Here is a 7265-nt window from a genome sequence, read left to right as displayed (position 1 = left end):
AATCTAGAGGCTGAGACCTAATCACAGGACTATAGAACGCTCCCTCTCTCCTACTCTCACCTCACAACCACATTACTAAAGGCATATTTACAAGAGTTCTTTTTATCCAATACATCAGGTCTAGCTATCAGGAAAAATTACAAGGTATACCAAAAGGCCCCAAACCACAATTTAAAAAGACAGAGCAAGCATCAGAACCAGACAAGGATTGGGAGTTTAAAACAATTAGGATTTATATGCTAAGGACTCTAATGACTAAAATAGACATAATGAAAAAAACAGATGGGTAAGGTAAGGAGAGAAATGGAAATCCTAAGAACAAACAAACAAAAAAAGCTAGAGATTAAAAAAACACCACACACTGTGACAAAAATGAAGAATACCTTTAATGGGCTTACTAGTAGACTGGACACAGCTGAGAAGAGAATTTCTGAACATGAGGCTTTCTCCAACTGTGATCTCCTGGTTCAGAGGTCGACGCTCACCCACTGCGCCACGCCAGCCGGGCCTGACCCTGAGGCTTTCCCAATAAAAACCTCTAAAACTGAAAGGCAAAGAGAACAAAGACTGAAAAAAAAAAAAAAGACAGAACATCTAAGGACTATGGAACAATTTTAAAAGGTGTAACATACATTTAATGAGAATACCAGAAGGAAAAGAAGGAAAGAAAGAAAAAAGAAAAAGAAAGAAAAAAAGGAAGGAAGGAAGGAAGGAAGGAAGGAAGGAAGGAAGGAAGGAAGGAAGGAAGGAAGGAAGGAAGGGAGGAAGGGAGGGAGGGAGGAAAGAAGGAAAGGAAAGGGAAGGAAAGGGGAGGGGAGGGAAGGGAAGGGAAGGAAGGAAGGAAGGAAGGAAGGAAGGAAGGAAGGAAGGAAGGAAGGAAGGAAGGAAGGAGAAAAATATTTGAAATAATAGCCCGGCCAGTGTAGCTCAGCCATTGAGCATAGACCCAAGAACCAAGAGATCACCTGTTCAACTCCAGGTCAGGGCAAATGCCCAGGTTTCAGGCTGGATCCCAGTAGGGGTCGGTTGATGATGTTCCTCTCTCATTGACGGTTCTGTCTCTCTATCCTTCTCCCTTCCTCTCTCTCAACAAAAATCACTGGAAATTTTCCCAAATTAATGTCAGACACCAAGCTGCAGATTCTGGACGCTCAGGGAACAACAAGCAGAATAAATGCAAAAACAAAACAAAATTAACCAACAAAAAAACCTACAATTAGGCACTTTATTTTTAAATTACAGAAAATCAAAGATCAAGAAAAAGTCTTGAAAGAAACCAGAAGGAGGGTGGGAATCCTTACCTATATAGGAACAAAGATAAAAATTACATCCAAATTCTCTTCATAAACCATCTAAGAAAGAAGAATGAAGTCAAACATTTAAAGTGCTGAGAGAAAAACAAACAAACAAACAAAAAAAAACCCCACCAACCTAGAATTCTATGAAATCATTCTTCAAAAGTGAAGGAGAAATAAGACTTTCTTAGACAAACAAAAAATTAAAGGAATTTGTTGCTAGTAGACCTGCCTTGCCAAAAAAGAAAGAATGCTAAAATAAGTTCTTCAGAGAGAAGGAACTCTTTCTTTATGCAGAAACTCAATCTTCATAAAGAAAGGAAGAGCGTCAATGAAGAATTAAGAGAAAATAATAAAAACTTTTATGTTTATTATTCTTAACTGGTCTAAAATAATAATAGTAACAATGAATTTGATTGTGTATGCTTATGTATGTCATATATGCATAAGCATGCATTTATACATACATATATATGTTTATGTATGCTTATATATAAGTGAAATGGATGATAGCAATGATACAAGGGTTGGGCAGGAGGAATTAGAAATATTTTGTTATTATAAAGTACTCACACTGTCAGTGAAGTAATATTGTGTTGGGTTATTTAAAAGTAGATTTGTATTAGTTATAAATGTGTATTGAAAACTCTAGGTAACTACTAAACAAATTTAAGAAAAGTATAACTGATATGCTAAGAAAGGAGAGAAAATGGAATCATTTATAATGCTTAGTTAACATAGACACAGACAGCAGTATGTTGGTTACCAGAGGGGAAGAGAAGTGGGGATGGGAGTGGGGGAGGGAGGGAGGTAGTAAAGGATAAAGCAATTTGACTGCAATGCAATGCACAGATGATGTATTATAGAACTGTACACTTGAAAACTAATTTAATTAACCAAAGTCACCCTAGTAAATTTATTTTAAAAAGTCTCAAAAAATAAATAAATAAAATAAAATGCTCAGTTAAAACCATAAAAAGCAAGCCCTAACCCGGTGGCTAAGTTGGTTGGAGCATCGTTCCATATTCCAAAAGGTTGTGGGTTTCATTCCTAGTCAGGGCACATACCTAGGTTGCAGGTTCAATCCCCAGTAGGAGCATGTACAGGAGGCAAGTTTTTGATGTTTCTTCCTTTTTCCCTTCCTCTCTAAAATAAATTTTTTTAAAAAATATCCTCAGGTTAGGATTAAAAAAAACAACCTCACAAAAGTCAGAAAATATAGAAACAAAGGACAAAGACAACAAATAGAAAACAGTAACAAACTGTAGATATTAATTCAACTATTTCAATAATCACTTTGAATGTCAATGGCCTGAATGTACCAATTAGAATATAGAGATCACCAGAAGATCAAAAGAAATGGCTTAACTGAATTTTTAAAGCTAGTTACTACATTTTCAAAGAAAATTGATGTTACTATTATTGAGTCCAAAAACAATCTGCCCTTTTAATTATGTTATTGCATTTCTCACTAAGTTTTCACTGATAAAAAAAATGCATCTGTCTGGTTTAACTTTAAAAATTGCATTTCTATAACTTTGATATTAAGAATTATTATCATTGGAAATCTTTCATTTTTACTGTCCACTCTGGTGAGTAATGTTGATAGGGGAGACTATGTATATATGGGGACAATTGTATATAGGAAATCTTTGTACCTTCCTCTTAATTTTGCTGTGAACCTATACTGATATAAAACAATAAATTCCTTTAAAAATAAACTATAAAAGACAAAAGGAATCTTTATTTCTAAGTATTTAGATGGAAATTTAAAAAATAATTCTCATTCAATGTTTATTGATAATAAAAGCATTTAAGCAAATATTTGCTATCTTTATTAGTAAAAAGGAGACATTCTTTAGATTTTTTTTACATATACTTTGAATCAACCTTTGATAAGACTTTACATTTTCATGTTAATATGCTCTTGTTATCCCACATCCAATAGTATTTTTGCACTAAGAACCAAATACCAAGAGTAAGGCTAGATGAATGAAAGAGCAGAGCAAACCCTTTCACTCTAAAATGAACTGTACATTTTCAGCTAAATGGTTAGCTGAAGCACTCCTGTTGTTCCCAATAATATAGGTCGCTGGGACACCTGGGAAATGGAATAACTGGGTTGTCTGAACTGACAGGAAATTATTGCAGAGCTCTGTGGTGTTTCAGTGCCTCAGGCCATAGGACAAATTTGTAGGTGATCTGAGAGGAAGTTATAGAGTCAAGATGACACCAAACTATAATTTTTTAATTCAAATCTCCGCTGAAGCTGTAAGAAAATAAATGATTTAAGCTTTTAATCTCTTTTCATCTTTCAATTTTAATGTCATAGAGATTTTATAATAAGCAGCAAATGATAAAAAAATAAAAAAGAGATTGAAAATAGAGTAAGTGCCACATACTGTCTCTTAAAGAGTTCAAAACACATTTATGGATATCATCTCATATTGAGAGATGATACTTAATTTTTCAAAGCCTCCGCAAGTCAACTTAGTATTTAAAATATACATTTTGGGGTTTTTCTTTCAAAAAAGGAAATATTCTGCTCCTCTTTTTTTTTTTTTTTTTCTGAGTGTTTTCTTTGTCTATCTCCACTTCAGACTTGGTTGGGGTAGAGTGTAAACTTTGGAAGAAGAGGTGCATGCTTATTGCCATCTTTGTAAGGGTGATTTTTTTTTCTTTTTCCTTAACACCCCAGATTTCACATCTGTTTCATTGTGTCAATCTCATTCCTAAAACATTCTTTCTGGAATAAGATAAGGTAAAAATCAATAAATCAACCATTGTGGATAGATGGCTTACCAGACTTTAATTCCCAGCACATTGATCACACAAATCCTTCTCTTTGTGTACTTAGTTTTTTATTATCATTCACTAGACCATGACTTTGAGTGCCCCCAGGCAAGAGACATGTTTTATTCATCTTTATTCGACTTGCAAGGCCTAGCTTAAGACTTCCGCATAGTAGGTATTCATACAACATTTATTTAAAGATTAAGCAAATTAATGAGTTAATTAAATCAGATTTCATTTTGCTTTTATGACACATAGATCTTCTAACAGTTATTCCCATAATATATAGGAATTTATTTCCATAGTTTAGTAACTAACATTCCTACTATTTCCAGTTTTATTAACTCCAAAATTTTCCCTATGTCTTTAACTTTGTTTCTGTTATTCATATTTTAACTAGCATCCAAAGTTTGCCAGCTAATATACTAAATGGTAAGATACGTTGACTAGTTTGATAAATATTAGATATGAATTCTTATTAGTAAAATTAAAATTATTCAAGATAAGGGTCATTGTGTAAAATATTTTAGAGACTCTCCTACTCTTGTAGATATGAGAAGCCAGCTAGGTCTATTCCCTTTACCTTGATGGGTGCTTTTGGCTGATCCTAAATTGTCCTGTGTCCAGCTGTGAACTCTGGCATGTTTTTGACAAATTCCATTTATTTTGGGGTGCAGAATCCTCCTCTGAGATGTTGGTGTTTGCCCAAATCTACCACTCAATTTTTTTGTGGTGATAAAAACATCTAAAGAAATTAAGAGCTGGGATTTCCTTGATTCAACAGAAAAGATCATGTGAACTGTTTAATTTTGTGTCTGTAGGTGAGGTGAAACCTGGTTTAATATTTATTTTTTTTTACAACGTGGTAGAAAAGTAATGAATTGAGTTAGCTAATATCATTCCCATTCGAATTTCTTCAGGAGGCATCTATTATCTACCAAAAGGAAGTGAAGAGTTGTTCATAACCAAATTGTATTAGGTCAGTTCACAGCAGCAGCTATTAAGAATGGGGATAAAACCAAAAGGTTCAATAGAAGGATGCACAGGGGTAAATGGGGCCCACATCCCTCCCCTCCCCTCACAGCTTAAAGAGCCTCCTGGCCTACACTTACAAAAGAGAAAGTTTTTCTGGGGAGAAACTGAAGGAGAGTCTCAGGCTCTTGAAACAAGGAGGACGAAGGCAAGTGAGTGAATGTCTACATGCTGAATGTGGAGGTCTCCGGCGCTTTTCTAGGATTTCACAGTGTTTGGATATCCAGTGCTGTTCCTACGAGGCTGCAAACCAGCTTATGACCTCAGGTGTAAGGTCTTTCTTTGGATATACTGCCTGTCCCAATTACAAAACCTCCAGACTTTGACATTTTGGGTCTCATGGTCAGCTTTCTATCCCAGTAATCCTAATGTGAAGCCTAACAGGAGTCCATAAACCAACAGAGCTTACCCTTCATTTCTTAGAGCCCCACTCCTAGAAAGAAATGACTGGGCAGTGAAGCATCTCCAGGTAAGTTAATGCTGTTTCCAACATGAATGAACAGACCAGCACAAACAGATGAAATGAACCTCAGAAGAATTAGAGAAGCTCAGGAAAAATGCAGGGAGTAGATAGAAGACATTTTAAAAATATATAGCTTTTGGATAAGAGAAAATGATGCATCTATGAAATGAGAACAAGATATTTTTTTAGAAAAGTAATGATCATATCTTACAATTATAACTATTAGTATTAAAATTTAATGCATTTTAAACATCAAACATGTTGAGGAAATTATTTAGACTATAGAAGGAAGGACAAAAAGTTATAAAAAAAGAAAAGATTTTAAGAACTTGAGGTCCAACATTTAGCTAATAGAAATTTTTGGAAAGAGAAAGAAAGGTAGATGGATTAGATGATAGATAGATGATAGATAGATAGATAGATAGATAGATAGATAGATAGATAGATGATAGATAGATAGATAGATGATAATATGTAAGAAACACATTGAAAAGAAATAAAATAACTTTTTTCAGAACTGAAACATTGAGCTGAGAAACCATCCAGCAAAATATAAGTGAAAAAAGGTCTAAAGAAAGAGATATCATCATGAAATTTCAAAAGTATTTAGATAGATTTCAAATGCTTCCAGAGAGCTAAAAGACATAGGAGCCAAGGATACAATATATGAAATGTCAGGAATCAGAATGGTATGGGATTTTACAGCATAAACATTGGAGATTGGAACACAATGGTATAATGACATCAAAATCTGAAGGAGAATTATTTCTAACTTGAGTTCTATCCTCTGACACAATTCAATCACAAATGAGGGTAGAATAAAAAATTTCAAACATGCAAGGCCTCAAAAATATATATTTTCAAAACCTGCTTCTCAGGGAAAGCAGCCATAGGAGAATGTGCTCCAGCAAAATAAAAGAGCAAACCAGGTCTGGGGTCCAAAAAGGGGGTTGGAGCATTCAACAGTGGAGAAATGCCAAAGGAAATGATGCTAAAAGCAGAGGGGATGAGACGGAAGGGGAGTGCCAAGAGGCCAATGGTGTGACAGGCCTAAAAAGCAACCAGTTAAGACTGGCTTAAGCTGAAACTGGTTTGGCTCAGTGGATAGAGCGTCGGTCTGCGGACTGAAAGGTCCCAGGTTCGATTCCGGTCAAGGGCATGTACATTGGCTGCGGGCACATCCCTGGTAGGGGGTGTGCAGGAGGCAGCTGGTCGATGATTCTCTCTCATCGATGTTTCTAGCTCTCTATCCCTCTCCCTTCCTCTCTGTAAAAAATCAATAAAATATATATATATTTTTAAAAAAGACTGGCTTAAGAGGAAATTAACCTGCCATTGTGCACCCCACTTAGTAATATGATCAGCTAGGCTGGAAATGACCAATCAGGGCTGCTACAGAGGCCTGATCACTATGATGCAGACAGCTCAGATGGGAGCCAAATGAATTGGCACAGTGGTATCATAGTGGTATCTCTGTTAAAGCACTAAGTATAATATTCTCAGTCATTTATATATTTGGGAGTGACATATGTTTTAAGATATTGGATATTAAATTATGCCATTTATATTACAAATCTTGCAACTAAATAGGGGTGTAGAAATAGGAAAAAAATGAACTTAACATTACCAGATTCTGGAAATATTAATCCAAATCAGGTTAATATCAGGACATTCCAGGTACA

At 35.2% G+C, this 7265-nt stretch overlaps 1 pseudogene across 1 annotated transcript in view; it reads left to right on the top strand.

Annotated features, from left to right (window-relative positions):
- The first annotated feature begins 5140 nt into the window (after nt 1–5140).
- The window catches only part of LOC307101070 (programmed cell death protein 2-like), a 37652-nt pseudogene continuing 35527 nt past the window's right edge, over nt 5141–7265 (top strand). The window contains exon 1 of the transcript in view: nt 5141–5387. The product of the transcript in view is annotated as a programmed cell death protein 2-like (transcript). The remainder of the gene's footprint in view (nt 5388–7265) is intronic.

The sequence above is a fragment of the Cnephaeus nilssonii genome (assembly GCF_951640355.1).
Source record: "Cnephaeus nilssonii genome assembly, chromosome: 6".
Taxonomy (NCBI): Eukaryota; Metazoa; Chordata; class Mammalia; order Chiroptera; family Vespertilionidae; genus Cnephaeus; species Cnephaeus nilssonii.
This window is presented reverse-complemented; position numbering and strand designations above follow the sequence as displayed.